This window comes from Lithobates pipiens, unplaced genomic scaffold, assembly GCF_037356315.1.
Source record: "Lithobates pipiens isolate NorthernLeopardFrog02 unplaced genomic scaffold, aLitPip1_a1.2 Scaffold_8, whole genome shotgun sequence".
Classification (NCBI taxonomy): Eukaryota; Metazoa; Chordata; class Amphibia; order Anura; family Ranidae; genus Lithobates; species Lithobates pipiens.
In genome coordinates, this window is record NW_027507903.1 from 25720161 (window position 1) to 25737229 (window position 17069).

The following is a 17069-nucleotide window of genomic DNA, read 5'->3' on the forward strand; positions in this document are numbered from 1 at the left end:
TATATATATATATATATATATATATATATATATATATATATATATATATATTTAGTTTTTTTACAAACATTCACTTTTCAATAAGAACAATCCCTATTCCTTTGATACGTCATCCTCAACGCATTATGGGACTTAAAAGTGCTTAATGCAAGCACACCCAACAAGCCTAAAGTTTGGCAAACCAAATAAATTTTTTTTTAAAAAAAGATACAAAAAGGTTTTCATGCCAGATTAATAACCAGTGATATTGGCCAGTATATGACCAACATTATAAAGAGTGTTGGATGTGGCTTTCGGCTTTTTTTTTTTTTTTTTTTAAGGAAAAGATTTTGGGAGTAGAGACCAAGTGTTTCCAAACTTTCTGAACAAAGGGTCGATTGACTGGACTGTCCTTCAGAATTTAGAAAGGCCGGACTGTGTCCAGTGGAAGTAGAAAATGTCCCATTGTCAGTGGAAGTACACATTGGTCCAGGCTTGGTGGCCAGTAGGATTAAAAAAAATTTACATAGTGCCTGTAGTAATTAGGAGGAGGAATAATGCCACATCATTGACATCAGTGGCAGGAATGCGGCCCCGTCATTGGTGTCAGTGGCAGGAATGCGGCCCCGTCATTGGTGTCAGTGGCAGGAATGCGGCCCCGTCATTGGTGTCAGTGGCAGGAATGCGGCCCCGTCATTGGTGTCCGTGGCAGGAATACGGCCCCGTCATTGGTGTCAGTGGCAGGAATGCGGCCCCGTCATTGGTGTCAGTGGCAGGAATGCGGCCCCGTCATTGGTGTCAGTGGAAGGAAGAGTGCCCCGTCATTGGTGTCAGTGGAAGGAAGAGTGCCCCGTCATTGGTGTCAGTGGAAGGAAGAGTGCCCCGTCATTGGTGTCAGTGGAAGGAAGAGTGCCCCGTCATTGGCGTCAGTGGAAGGAAGAGTGCCCCATCGGTGGCGTCAGTGGAAGGAAGAGTGCCCCGTCGGTGGCGTCAGTGGAAGGAAGAGTGCCCCGTCGGTGGCGTCAGTGGAAGGAAGAGTGCCCCATCGGTGGCGTCAGTGGAAGGAAGAGTGCCCCGTCGGTGGCGTCAGTGGAAGGAAGAGTGCCCCGTCGGTGGCGTCAGTGGAAGGAAGAGGGCCCCATCGGTGGCGTCAGTGGAAGGAAGAGTGCTCCATCGGTGGCGTCAGTGGAAGGAAGAGTGCCCCATCGGTGGCGTCAGTGGAAGGAAGAGTGCCCCATCGGTGGCGTCAGTGGAAGGAAGAGTGCCCCATCGGTGGCGTCAGTGGAAGGAAGAGTGCCCCATCGGTGGCGTCAGTGGAAGGAAGAGTGCCCCATCGGTGGCGTCAGTGGAAGGAAGAGTGCCCCATCGGTGGCGTCAGTGGAAGGAAGAGTGCCCCATCGGTGGCGTCAGTGGAAGGAAGAGTGCCCCATCGGTGGCGTCAGTGGAAGGAAGAATGCCCCATCGGTGGCGTCAGTGGAAGGAAGAATGCCCCATCGGTGGAGTCAGTGGAAGGAAGAATGCCCCATCGGTGGCATCAGTGGAAGGAAGAGTGCCCCATCATTGGAAGGAATAGTGCTCCATCACTGGTGTCAGTGGGAGTAATAGTGGCCCAAGAGCCAGATAAAAGCAGGTAATGGGCTGCAGTTTGGAGACTACTGCTTTAGACAAAGCACAGAAACTGTATGAAGGCTCCATTTACAAAATTGTGTGCAACATATTTCTACTGAGCTAGATGCGATGCTAGGAAGTATATGAAGACAACTAGCAATTTTACACCCTAATTTATACAGGAGATATAAAACAGTTCACCTTCATTGGCCCAACCGAATACAGTATTATAAAAAGGTACAGTAACGTTAGGAACCTGTACAGAGACGAATGTCATCATAATGTCCAAACCCAAAAGGAGGTAATTTCTCTGTTGCATGTCAGGGGCTTAAAAACAAACTCTGCACCTAGAGAAGGTATAGAGGAGAGAATGGGGGGCAAAAATATTGTATCTGAACACCAACCTTATGCCTTAGCTTTGAATCTCTCTCTCTCTCTCTCTCTCTCTCTCTCTCTCTCTCTCTCTCTCTCGACCCCCCCCCTCGCCCCCCTCACCCCTCTGTTGCTATTTTTCCTCTGGCTCAAGGCCATCTGCCCCGAACCAGACTCCAAATATGCCTTAAAAAGGCTCAATAGGACAGGTAACAGTTAAAGGAAACAAAGCCCTGCCTATGTTCTTCCACATTTCCCACTCATTGCCCAGAAGCCAAACTTCATAATAAAAAGACTTCTCTAGGATACACCAGAGTAAGCAAGTACAAGATTCCATCCATGCAATAGGGCTGTGGAGAACTAACTTGGATGATGAAAAAATAAAGCTCTCATTCTCTGTGGCTAACCTTGGCTCGCAGAAGTCAAACTCCAAGGCAATGAAGCAGTTAAACACTCTAGATCTGGCTACGATTTGTCCTTAAGTGCCATGTATTAGCAGAGTTTTTATCCCCAGCGAAAGTTACACTGGTAATCCATAAACTTTACCAGCCATCACGAAAAAAAGACTTTATCAGCAAAAAAACATTATCTTGACAGAATAACGGCCTTTTAGGTTTACGGCTCCAGTGCACAACGCCTACATTGATTTTTTATTTCTACATATGTTGCACTAGTGGTTTCTTCTAAATTGCCAAACTGTGTTTAATGATGAAAAGTTATGGAAACTGATCGTTTCTGCTCTCCTGATTCCAGGTTAAAAATCTTTTTACTGACATTTGTTTTGAAGGCTGAGTTTGAAGATACCAAATGCACTTTATTGATCCCATCAACAGACACTTAAGGGCAACTCTTGCAATTTTGCCATGATACACTTTATCTCAAAATGAGATTTTTTTTTTATCTTAACCTCCTTGTAGCTTAAAAAAAAAAAAAAAAAAAACCTGTATTGAACTACAGCATTCCAGATATAAAACACATCAAATAATCTTTGTATAAAAACAGCAATTAGATGGTCTTTCCTACATGAGATATTGTAAACTGACTTTTAAAGCACAATGCTAAAGAAATATTTTATTAAGGCTTTTCAAATGAATGTTATGTACAATATTTTTAGTGCAAGACCTCGGTTTAATTCTAAAAGAATTTAAATGTTGCATGTGCCAGTATTGGCAGAAAAGTCATCAGTTCCCTAACTGGGACTGGTTAAAAAGATCTGCATAACAAAAATCACTAAAGTAGACCTTTTTGAGAAATAAAAATTGGTTAAAAGGACTAAAAAACCTGGAATAAATGTATCAGATATATTCTTTACATGCCATAATTTACAATATTTTGAGGGACAGTATATGCCAATATATTCCAGAGTTCAAAATTATTTGAAATGCCTTACTGTAGGTGATGGAATACCCAAAAATATAATAATGGAACCTTGGAGGCACCATCCCAAAGAAAACCAGTATCAGATAAAAACCCACCCTATATAGGGGGGAAGCAATGGGAGACTATTAATGTACCTCCGGGGTTAGTAACCTACAAATTTGATACAAAATTCCACGACAACCATCAATGCACAACCATTAATCACCTAATCTTTGGTACAGGAGATGTTTTGTAAGACATTTCATCTGTTAAGAGATCTATATTATAGAGGGCAACCAATCATTTTTGAGATGGAGTGGAATTACATTACAAAGTGTGTCTAAAAAGTTTGGTGAATGGAATCAGAAAACAAACAAAACAAATTGCCTTTTATTGGCCTTCAAAATAATAATCGCCATCCCTCACAACACACTTTTGGCAATGTTAATGAAGCTTCTGGAAACTATCAGCAAAGGCCTCTTTAGCAATCGATGGCAGAACCGCTGTCACACATTTCTTGGATTGCTGCCACATCCACAAAACGTTCTCCTTTGATGACACTCTTCAGGCGAGGAAACAGAAAGAAGTATGCAGGTGGCATATTAGGGGAGTACGATGGATGATCGAGAACAGGTACACTGTGGTGAGCGAAGAATTGGCGCCCACGGATCGCACAGTGTGCAGGCACTTAATGGTACAGCAACAACCATTGTCCAGTCCTGTGCAACTCTGGCCGAAACACGGTGGCTGTTGTCTGTCAGTTTGTGCAACACAAACCAAAAACAAATCTTCAGCTTACCCAAATCTTTGCGGACGATGGTGCGCACCCTGCCCTTGCTAATGCCCAATGCCTCCACCATCATTCGAAGATCATGTCTGGAGTTTTATTTGATGAAGGCCAACAAAAATGTAGCTCATCCTTAGTCCTTTCCTTCCCATCCTGAGAGCAAATTTTGTATATTTTCTGCAAATGGCTTCCATCCCGTACGCTTGCACCAACATTTCATGTGTCTCTGTCGACAATTTCCCCAATTTGTAACAGAACTTGATGTTCACTCATTGCTCAATTGCACTGTGACCCTACATCTCACATGGACTATGTTCGACTGAGCGTAGTGGGTTTACCCTGACAGTCACGGGTACTCCACGCTAGGTAGCACTTCTCAAAGTGTCTCTGGATGGGCCAGATGCACGTGCAGGCACATGGCTATGTTGCCGTTGAGATATCCGACCATTCACTGATCTTTATAGACACAACATGTGTCCTCCTATAGCTCAGTTTATTACACCATTTTCCAGTAATGAGAATTATGTAGTGATATGCTTTAAAGAGACTAGTTGTAATGGTTTTCAAATACAGTAATAACCTTGGATTGAGAGTAACTTGGTCTGAGAGTGTTTTGCAAAACAAGCAGCATTTTTTTTTAAATAAATTTTGACTTGATAAACGAGCAATGTCTTGATATACAAGTAGTGTCATGTCACAACTGAGTATAAAAGAGAATAGAGGAGCCTCCAAGTGTAGCAATATGGTTACATTTAATAAAGGTAAAACATTTAGCAACTCACATGGTTGATGATTAAAACAGGCATGTATGCAGGCATCTGGGGTAAAGCTGTCCACATAGACCATCCCCTACACCGCCATCGACTTCATCCCTTCCACACTGCTCTCCACATGCACTTCAAGCCTTGCTTTCAGATCGCTCTGCTACAGGGTAGTCTTCTGGGTCACGATTGCAGACTGACAGTGGTGAGAGCCGGCGGTGCGGGGGGCGGTCTATGTAGACAGCTTTACCCCGGATGCCTGCATACTTAGATGTGCCTCTTTTAATAATCAACCATGTGAGTTGCTAAATGTACCTTCAATTAAAGGTAACCAGATTTCTACACTAATGCCCCATACACACTATCAGATTTTTTGCTGATTTTTGTCTTCAGATTTACCAAAACCATATAATATGAGGTCAAACCTTAGGAGTTTCAATTTGTATGCAATCAGGCAGGTCCTTCACTACACGGTTTTGGTAAATTTGAAGACAAAAATCAGCAGAAAATCTGATAGAGTGTATGGGGCTTTAGAGGCGCCTCTTTTCTCTTTTATACTCTGGAGCTCCTGCTGGATTTTTCTTCTAATCCCCTTGTGGAGGCTTCCATTTGTGGATGCATATTTTATGGTTACACAACTTATCACATTGCTATAATCTTTTTATATGGACTATAAACTGAAGGATTATGACTAAATGGTTGTGAAACGAATCATCTGAGTTTCCATTAATTCTTATGGGAAAATCCACTTTTATATATATATACACACGAGTGCTTTAGCATGTTTCCAGAACAAATTATACTCACAATCCAAAGTTTTACTGTATGTTTGAAAATCTGAGATCATTCAAGGATCACTCACCATAAGTGTGGAATTTTTTTGCCCTTAACTGTTGCAAATGAAAAATTGTTTAGCCTTCTTTTTAAAAATGATCATACCACTTTGGTGATTGTTGCTTGTTGTATGTGCTTAGCAACATTTAATTGCTACTAACATCACTGATTCATTGGAGACAGGACAGCCCTAAATAAAGGGAATCCAAAAAACTTTACTTGGATTACAACAATCGAATAAAGCAACTTCCGAGTCAAAAATCATTTGTCCATCTCTAAATTTTCATTCACATTAAGCTTTGCCTTTTCTGATTGAAGCATGGTGCTCACTTTGGCTGGACTTCATATAACCTTTACTTAACCTTTTCATAGATAAAGAATATAAAAAAAGAAAAGAAAAAAAAAGAAAAAATAAGCTTGGGAAAGAGCTGTGACATTTTAAGTTGATTAGTCCTTAATGTAACAATAACACATCTGACAGATATTAAATCTTGCATGAAAACATGGAAGCGACCTTCCCATGTTTGCTCATTCTGAACATTCAAACCATCATACAACTGACATCAAAAGGCTCGTTATTTGTCATCTACAGTCAACAAAGACTCAGAACTGCTGCCATTTAAAAGAGTTATAAATGTCCTTTAGTCACATGCAACTATACATCCAATTGAATTTTTTACAGTCACATAAAAATATTGATATTCCAAGTATAGTGACAAATTCCAAATAAAAGTCCATAAAATCAAGTGCTCAAAAAAAAAAAAAAAAAAGTCCATGAAAGTGCAGGAAGTGATTCCAATCTCCAGAACAGCCCCAAGGTTTCCAATAGGGACAGGAGTAAAACTGAATGCTTACCAGACCACAATGGTCTTCATACTACTGAGTAGCCAAAAGCACTTGAGGGATAAATCCCAAACATGCCCATGGTGGGTGGCATATTTCAACTCTTTATTCCTGCTCCACTCACATGGTAATGGAATATGTAAGGAAATCAAAGCTCATAGTGTAGTATATCAATTCTATGATGTAATCACGGACTCAGGGTCCGGATCGACTGTAACAACCTTCGTGTAAAAAAAGGAGTACCAGAAAGACCAATGTAACAGCACCTACTTAAACAGTACAATATCCTGAGAGCAAATAGCACAACTTATCTGTAGGGTACATGTTTAACAAGGGGGAGGGGGGGGTATGGGGGAACAAAAGGAGGGTAAAAGGAAGGGTAGAAGAGAAAAGATAGAAAAGAAATAGAAATAAGTAGACAAGGAGCAAGACTGCGGTTCAAGGCAGCCTTCACAGAGAAGTCCACACCAGCGCCTTCCGAAATAGGCCAGCAGACACCTAATTAGACGATCCACTAAGATCGGGGAACCTATCAACCCGTGGACAGGCTATCAAATGAGTCCGAATATTTGAACTGAACCTATGGGGACCAAGTATTATGAAATCTTTCAGAAGATTCATTAGCTGTAGCCAGCGTCTCTTCCATTGCGAATATTCGGTTAACTTCCCTCAGCCATTCTCCAACTGATGGGGTTGAAGTCGACTTCCAATACCTAGGAATCAGGGACTTAGCGGCAATAAGGAGGTGCTTCGTTAAAGATCTTTTGTATCTGCCAAGAGGCCAATCAGAGATATGAAGCAGGCAGCAAGCCGGTGTCAGAGGTAGGGTCGTGCTCGTAATGTGTAAAATCAGATCACAAATTTTGCCCCAGAATTCAGAAATCCAGGGGCAATTCCACCATATGTGCAACATGTCTCCTTTGGCCTCACCACACCTCCAACAGAGGTCCGTGGAAGCAGGGTACCATCTCTTTACTTTTTCTGGAGTGGCATACCATTGTGACAATAGTTTATAAGAGTTTTCCTGTAGCCTAGTGCTAATAGAGCACTTGTGAGCCAAAATACACGCGTTTTGCCACTGCAGATCTGTAAAGCGAGTCTGGAGTGACTCATTGATCCCTGAAACGTATCGGCTCCGTACGCCCATGCTGCTGGAGACATGTGCACATAAGCGATGTCGTCCTCTCCACCGGCCTGCCCTCCAAGCAAAGAGTTTCAAAAGGGGTAGGGTCTCTCAACATCTCCTTCCGTCTCAAGGGTGCCATTACATAGTGACGTGCCTGTCTATAATTCCAAGAGGGGAGCACCCGGGGTTCGGGGCCACTCAGCAAGTCGACCTGAGAAAGAAACTGTCCAGACTGTGTCAGATGTAGAGCCAGAAGGGGTAACGTACCCCTCCAGGCGAATGTACTTGTGTCCAATCCCAGAGGGAAATCCGGGTTGTTCAACAAGGGGGTCAAAGGTCCCGGTGAAGTAGCAATTAGATACTCTGCAGTGGTTTTGTGAAAGACTTGTAAAGTTGCCCTGATAAGAGGGTGTTGTAACAATTCTGGGGGGCATTTAGCCCAGGGTATCCACGGGGAGAATTTTAAAGGGGTATGGGAAACTGCCTCCTCTAAAGCTACCCAGTCTTTATTTTCAGAGTGACAATGCCAATCTATAACTCTGGCCAAATGTGCGGCGTAATAGTAAAGCTTGAAATTCGGGAAGCCTAAGCCTCCCACTGCCTTCGGCCTCATCAACAGGCGAAGGCTAACGCGCGGCTTCTTGCCGGCCCATACAAATTTCCAGAGTACAGACTGTAATTGTTTAAAAAACTGACCGGTACCGTGATTGGTAAGGTACGAAAAAGATAAAGCAGTCTAGGGAGCACCACCATCTTTATTATTGCCGCCCTCCCAAACCAAGAGAAGGACTTAAGGGACCACTTAGTTAAATCGGATTGAATCCGCTGTAGCATGGTCGTAAAATTTTTGGAAAAGACACTGCCGAGCTGAGAGGGCAGCAAGATTCCCAAATATTTAAGCGTATTTACCACCCATTTAAAGGAGTTATTTGTCTGAACCTGAGCTAAAATCTCGGGCGGGAGCGAAATATTCATGGCTTCTGACTTAGTATAGTATATCAATTCTATAGTAGCAGACTGGCATATCAATAAAGCTGCAACATAGTAACATCCACTATATGAGCCTTCTGGTCGATGGCTTAGGAGTGATGATGTCACGTTAGGTGCCGCCCTAGGCCTTTCACCCCTGACAATGTCAAACTTAGGCACATCCCTAAGAGTTTCGTCATAACGTGACGTCATCACGCACAGCGGCTGCTGGCTGGAAGGATCATATAGTAGATGTTATGGTTTTGCAGCTTCATTTTTATGCCAGTTTGCTACTAATATAAGTGCACATTCTTCAAAAAAAAAAAAAAACATGTTTTTTTATTGATATACTGCACTATGAGTTTTCATTTCTTTACATATCCCGTTGCTGTGTGAGCAGAGTGAGGTTAAAGGGTTGGAACATCCCAACCACAGTGGGAAACAAGTGGGAATGTTTGGGATTTATCCCTCAAGCAGTTTTGGCCACTCAGTAGTATAGGGGCCATAGTGGTATGGCTCACTTTTACTCCTGTCCCTATTGCTATATTTCACATATTTTGACAGCGCTGCACAATATGTATTGTTATTTATGGAAGTTTTGCATCATGAACCTTGTGTTGGCTGCTTTACCTTTTTTTTTTTTTTTTTTTTTTTTGGCGAGCATACTACGCTGAGTGTGAATTTTTACCTTATACATGTGTTTTGATATTCGTGGTACATACCCATCTGGAATGTTCTATCATAATTTAATTTTTTTCTGGAATGATCCATCACAAAACTTTTCTCTTCCCTTCTAGGGTCAATTTCTCTAGCTAGCTTTTAGGACATTTTCCATGTTACTGCCCCCCCCCCCCCGCCCCCATTTAGTAATTCTAATGTTAAGACAGAAATTCAGCAGATGACATTATTGGCTTGGTTTTTAAAAACTGTAACTTCCGTCATCCTATGACTTGGTTCACTAATTGTCACAATGTCGGAAGGATTAGATGTCACTCAGGGTTCTTATGTAGGTTGAGGGGCTCCAGGATGTCTGAGTGCAAAACAGCGGCGGGCGGTCCACAAGGGGCGCAGACCCCCTAATCTCCATGCGCCACCCCCTAATCTCTTCGTGGAGCACATTCTGAGAGACTAAGGCCTCTAATTGGCTTAAAAAAGGATGGGCTCGGTGTGCAAAGCACTGCGCCCAGAACCCACCCAATTGTGACATTAGCAAATCAATATGCGCTATTGTCTCTCGGCAAATCAAGATAAGAGGCGGAACTTAAGACCGGTTTAGCCAGGAGGAGAAGCCAGGGAAGCCATGACCTGGATGGGGCAAGTGTGGACCTGACGGGGGGGTGGTTTGCTGCCCCCCCTTCCCCCAACAAATGGATAGAAGTAAAAGGCGCAACACACTAGTACCTCAGAGGTGACCATATAAAATTCATAAAAGTCCAATAATAGGTATGTGGTGGGTAGTAGGTCTGTGAGTCAGGGCTGCCACTGATGTAGACCAGAAGCCAGAAATCCAGTAGAGGTGAGAAAGACTAGGAGAGGGATGCCTCTGAATAAAAAAGTAAACACTTTAATAAAAAAAAAAATCAATATTGACTCACATGGGAGAAAGCAATGTTGCACATGGGTGAGCTGGATACTGTCCAGGAACAGAGTCAGGATAGATGATCAGGTCACGATGAAGTCCACTTCTCACTAGTATAGTGGAAGTCCTGCTGGGAGCCCCGGCTCTGACATCTCACCACGTCTACTCCTCTGGATATCTGATGTCCCAGCAGGACTTCCACTATACTAGTGAGAAGTGGACTTCACCGTGACCTGATCATCTATCCTGACTCTGCTCCTGGACGGTATCCAGCTCACCCATGTGCAACATTGCTTTCTCCCATGTGAGTCAATATTGCTTTAATTAAAGTGTTTACCTTTTTATTCAGTGGTGCCCCTCCCCTTTTCTTCCGTCCAATAAATGGAGCACCAGCCACCGCTGGTGCAGAAAATAGGTTTTGCAGCATTCTCTGGGATTGGCAACTCCTGGATTGGATTCTGGAGCCCAGATGCTTTGTAGAGAATTGGGAGGGATGAAGCCTCCAACATTTTGTCCAGATTTTACTGGAAACCAACAGTCTGAATGTCCATGTGTGCACAGCCTTGTTAATACAAGGGCAGTCTATAGTTCAAGGCGCCTTCCTCTGGAGACAAGCTGCTGCAAGAGCAGTGTGTATGAACCAGCACTGGGAGTGTCTCTTTTGGGGTCTAATTTTACCAGACCATCTTGTGAGAGAGGTATTAAGAGATGGAGATTTACTATAACTGAAGAGAGCAAAATCTGGTGCAGCTCTGCATAAAAACCAATCAAATTCCAGGTTTTATTGTCAGAGCTTAATTGAATGAGCTGAAGTCATTGCAAGTCAAGGCAGCAGCGGCGGCGGCTTCCCCCCTCGTCTCCTACATGTCCTGGCCGTCGCTTCTCCTCTTGGCCAATCTGGTCTTGGGACTCCTGGCCAATAGGGTCTTAGGACTAGCTTCCTGATTGGCTGAGAGGAGAAAACGGGAAGACATTAGCAAATACTAATTTGCTAATGTTGTACAACGGGGTGGGCTCAGAGTGCAATGCTCTACTCTGAGCTCACCCTTTTTTAAAGCCAATTAGAGCCTCAGGTGCTTCCAACAAAAAATTCCATATATAAATCCATGTGCCCCTAATGAGGGGCGCCACTGGTGGCGAGTCTGCATGGAGACAAGCTAAAAGATTATGCAGTCTGAATAGCCTAAATGCTGTAAAATGTTAATTTTACTATGGTTACACTGAAAACACCTGGAAAGGGTAACCTTGTATGAGTTTGTGTTCCTTTAAATTTAAATAAAAGTGGGCAAAAAGCCCTGAAATGTACTTCACTAGCTAGACTGAGGTACCATAAAAAGGTTCTGCATGAGCTGAGTCCCCAAAATATATAGTCCCTAGCAGTAACCCAAAAATGACAACGCACCTAAAAATACAAGTCAGCAACGGCAGCTCTCATATTATTTTTCTGCTGTGTTTTTTTTAAAGTCAAATGGAAAATTGCTTGCAATGAAAATGCCTCCATGCACGCTCACACCACAGCGCATTTGTTTTGTATTAGTGAATGCAGCCAGGTTTTAGTCAGGCAGCATCTAGTTGCCAGCCATATTCACAGCATGTGGCACAATCAAACCACTGAGGGATGGCACGGTGCCTGTATGAAGAGAGTTACCAATCAGCCTCTATTAATCTTTATAACAAATATCTGGGCATGAACACACATTCAATTCTCTTACCTCTTCAAGAAGATTTTCATGATTGGTTCTACAAACTGTATGCCCTTTATAAGTGGGGAAATTCTCATTTTGTTCATACACCAGCGCAAGTAGTTAAATCTGCCACCGTTAATGTATTTACACCTACAACATGGAATTCCGCATCCCACAGAGGTCTGCAGTAACAGGGCAGGCGGGTCATTAGCTTTAAGTACAGGTTTGGGGGCACAACTCATAATGGTAGTGATATGTTATACTATTCTTTACGCCATGAGACCTTAGGGGTTAAAGTTAGGAGAATGTGTGTCAAAATAGGGAAAGTCAGTGGCAGCCTCTCCATTAGGGGCGCAGGGGCACCCCCCCCCAATCCATGCGCTCAGCCCCTAATCTACATGCAGGGTGCCGGACGCATTGGTTTACATTTTTTTTTTTAAGCACATGATTAGAGCCTGAGGCTCTAGTTGGCTTCCAAACAGCTGGGCTCCGGGCGCAGAGCCCTGCCTCCTGAACCCACCCAGTTGTGTAACAATAGTAAAATTAATATTCACTATTGTCTTCCTGCTTCTCCCATGAATTAAGAAGAGGGTCTTAAGACTCAATTGGCCAAGAGGAAAAAGAGATCACACTGGCTGCCAAGGAGAAAGCCGCCAAAGAGGATGAGCTGAAGGGTGAAGCCGCCAAGAAGGAGGAGATGCACGGAAAAGCCCCCGAGGAGCCAAGGTTGCACTGCAACCTAGATGGGGTAAGTGCAGGGCTGGTGGGCTGACGGAAGAGGGAGTGACGAGGGGGAACAGGGATGGGGTGGTTTGAATGATTGCCTGACTGACCGAACGGGGGTGGGTGGGTGGTGTTTGTTTGCCACACCCACCCCCCCCCCCCCCCCCCCCCGAAACAAACATGGAGTACCAGCCGCAACTAGGGAAAGTGCTACCTTCCCTTCAAGAAAATAGTTAATTTAATAAATTCAAGTACCTGTTCAACTGTTCATAACAAATATAATATCATTGTAAATATAACCAAAATCTTTACAAAATCAATGTCGTAGGCATGCGCACAGGGTGTGCTGGATGTGCCTGGGCACACCCTAATCACCTAGTACGCATTAGCATTATCGCTTTGTGTAGCAGCGGGGAGATGGGAAAGATCTCCCTTTCACTGGCTCTGCTTATGCACGTCTCTTTTACTGTGCCGGGGAGATATATATATTTATCTATACACACACACACACACACACATACAGTATCTCACAAAAGTGAGTACACCCCTAAGTGAAAATGTCCAAATTGGGTCCAATAAGCCATTTTCCCTCCCCTGTGTCATGTGACTCGTTAGTGTTACAAGGTCTCAGGTGTGTTAAATTTAGCTCTCACTCTCTCATACTGGTCACTGGATGTTCAACATGGCACAAGTGTGTCTTGCCTACAGTCAAGCATGGTGGTGGGAGTGTCATGGTCTGGGGCTGCATGAGTGCTGCTGGCACTGGGGAACTACAGTTCATTGAGGGAACCATGAATGCCAACATGTACTGTGACATGATCCCATCCCTTCTGAGACTAGGCGGCAGGGCAGTGTTGCAACATAACGACCCCAAACACACCTCCAAGATGACCACTGCCTTGCTTAAGAAGCGGAGAGTAAAGTTGATGCACTGGCCAAGCATGTCTCCAGACCTAAACCCTATTGAGCATCTGTGGGGCATCCTCAGAAGGTGGAACAGTGAGTACAAGGTCTCTAACATCCACCAGCTCCGTGATGTCATCATGGAGGAGTGGAAGAGAACTCCAGTGGCAACCTGTGAAGCTCCGGTGAACTCCATGCCCAAGAGGGTTAAGGCAGTGCTGGAAATGGTGGCCACACAAAATATTCACACTTTGGGCCCAATTTGGACATTTTTACTTAGGGGTGTATTCACTTTTGTTGCCAGCATCCTAGACATTAACGGCTGTGTGTTGAGTTATTTTGAGGGGACAGCAAATTGACAGTTATACAAGCTGTACACTCACTACTTTACATTGTAGCAAAGTGTCATTTCTTCAGTGTTGTCACATGAAAGACAGAATAAAATATTTACAAAATGTTGTAAAAAGTACAAAAATGTGAGGGGTGTATTTACGTTTGTGAGATACTGTGTATATATATATATATATATATATATATATATATATATATATATATATATATATATATATATATTATATACACACACACACACACACACAATATGCAACGTACAGGCAGAGCATTTGCAGGCATTTTGTTTAGTATTTAGAAGACAGGCAGTACTAGGCAAACAATGACATGTGAGAAACCGCTCGCTGACATAGTCATTGGTTAAGGGCCTAATGTACAAGTCAACCCAACAGGCTGCTATATCTGTTTATTTTGAAAATAAGGAAATCAGACTAGGATGAGGGTATGGGCAAAATCAAAGAGGGTCTGATTCAGAGGTCCCATTTCAAAATGTATACTTATTCTACGGAACTCCGGCTTATGAAGGTCCTTGGCCTCCAGCTGGATTGTCTGCACATTTTTTTCTGCATCAGCCTCTCTCAACCTTTGAACGCCAGAGGAACCCTTAAAATAATTTTCAGGTCTCTGGTAACCCTTACCAAAAGCAATCCACTGGGGTCCATGGGGAAAATGCCCCTTACATTGGTGGTCAGTAGGAAGAATGCGGCCTTTAACAATGATGGTCAGAATTCCATCCCTTACAAACAGCTGAAAAGATCACTGGTGTCATCCTGCTGGCTGTGCCAAGCAACATTATCCCTGGAACTTTGCAGGCACCATAAATGGGAAGTCAATGAGCCACAGCTTAAGGGACCCCTAGAAACCTCTGGAGGAACCTAGGGCTCCATGGAACCCTGCATGAGAATGGCTGCTCTATATCTAGCCCAGTGATTCTAAACCAGGGTTCCGTGGAACCCTAGAGTTTCCTCCAGAGGTTGCTATGGGTTCCTTCAGCATTGGGCCATTTCTGCCTCTCAGATAAGTTCCCACTGACACCATTGATCTTTTTAGCTATCTGTAAGGAGGAAATTCTTCCCAATGACCACAATTGTAAAGACCATTCTTCACACTGACCATCACACTAATGTATCATATGTTGTAGATTTCTAATTTTTAGCAGGGGTTCCCCAAGACCGGAGAACTATTTCAAGGGCTCCTCTGTGTTGAAAAGGTTGAGAAAGGCTGATCTAGCCCATCTTCTTCAGGCTCTGTTTCCCCAGAAACTTCAAATATTCCTTCTTCATCTATAAATGTTTTCCTTGGCTTACTAATACCCATATGGCCTTAAATGTTCTCAACACCCTGTTCCCGTTCCATTCTCTCTACAACCTCTATCCATCTCAATTTATTAAGCTTTAAGTAGGTCAGTGTCTCGCTCTGCATATAAGTTTGCCATTTCTCAACAGTCAATTTTCACCTACTGCTCCATAGATTTTTCTCAACACCTCCTGTTGTTGTTCAAAAAGCATACAAGTCTTATTTATATTTTTACACAGAGATGTACCCACAGGCATACCCACAAACTGCATACTTCTGAAACAAAACTTCATGTAGAAAAAAAAAAAGAGCTTGGAAAGAGTTAATGACCAAAAAAGATACTCAAAATGCAAAAGTAGATTATGGCAATAATAATAAAAAAGAAACACACGATACAGGGGAAAAAAAAAAAAAAGACCATTTCACCCTGCAATTTGTTTTTCTGAACACTGTTTTTGGTCAGTGAACAAACGCAATCTGTGCAAATGTGCACATGTATAAAAACCAGTCAATGAGGCAGAAAAGTCATTTCACATTGACAAAGCGATTATCCCCGGCATCAACATCTCTATGCACTGGTTCAGATCCAACCAGCTCATGTTTTAGTGGTGGAAGGATGAGCGTTCAATTTAAATTCAACAAATAAAATAAGGATAAGCTTATAGCTTTTCGTGAACTGTTCCTATAAAAGAAATTCCAATTAATTCTGGATCTGTGCACTGTCATAGGTAGCAAAATGAGGCATCAAATAAAATTAACCTCTGCAGTGCAATCAGACATTACCCAAGTCTAACAATTAGAGTATTCGGTATTTCCATTAAGCCATTTCACATGAAAATCATATTCTATCTAGATCAAATGTGGACAGAGTTGTTCTGACATTGCACTGGTTTTCCGGCCATGCTCAGACCTCAATGGGTATGTGCTTTCCCGCGCTACCTTTTAGTACCAGTATGTGTGAAATATCCAATAGAAAAATAATGGGTGGCTGCAAACAACAAAATTGTGTTCCCACAATCCCTACCGTCGAAACAAATAAACATTGCTGCTCCTCCCCTTTTAATTATGCATCTATATAAATCCTCCAGTGATAGAGATAAATATAAATCTTATCTTCTTACATAAAGTGCCTCAAATAAAGATTAAATCCTTTTGTGTCTCTTTCAAATATATATATATATATATATATATATATATATATATATATTAAAATTATTATTAAAATAATAACTTCAAATGTCATAATCTTCAAATGTCCTTTATCCAGACAATCAGTGATCCAGTTTATATATTGGTAATCCTTAAAAGTTGATATCAGCGATTTCCACACCACCCTTCAAAGTTACACTCGCCTCCATGTTTGACCTTTCAGTCCCAGGTCAAACCACTCTTTCCCCACCTTGGGGTACAAAAAAAAAGGCTCATCTGCACTCTTCCTCCAACTCGGTTATGATCCTAGATGTCATGGGCTATTCCACGCGTTAAGGTGTATGGCCCTTTAAACCTGTGGTACCAACACTGAGGAAGTCATGCGATGACACGTATTGGGCGGAACCGGGTGACGCTGCAAAAACCATAAGGGACACTGGTGTCACGAGCCCTGTATGTTTATGTCAAGCTGTTTTGACATAAACACACAGCTGTTCTGACATTTGATATAAGTGCAATGATTTGAATAAACATCTGCTGCTTTTAACTTACTACTCTATGAGGATACCTTGTGTTGCATGAGTTTACCTGCAGTGTTGGTACTGCAGATTTAAAGGGCCATACACCTTAACTTGTTGAGTACCATGTGACATCTAGGATCATAAAGGAGTAGGAGGAGGAGTGCAAGGAGCCTGTTTTTTGTACCCCAGGGTGGAGAAAGCATGCAGAGACCTGCAATTTGTAA

At 42.8% G+C, this 17069-nt stretch overlaps 1 protein-coding gene across 3 annotated transcripts in view; it reads right to left on the reverse strand.

Moving 5' to 3' along the window:
- The window catches only part of MCTP2 (multiple C2 and transmembrane domain containing 2), a 363628-nt gene that overhangs the window by 112096 nt on the left and 234463 nt on the right, over positions 1-17069 (reverse strand). The window lies entirely within an intron of this gene.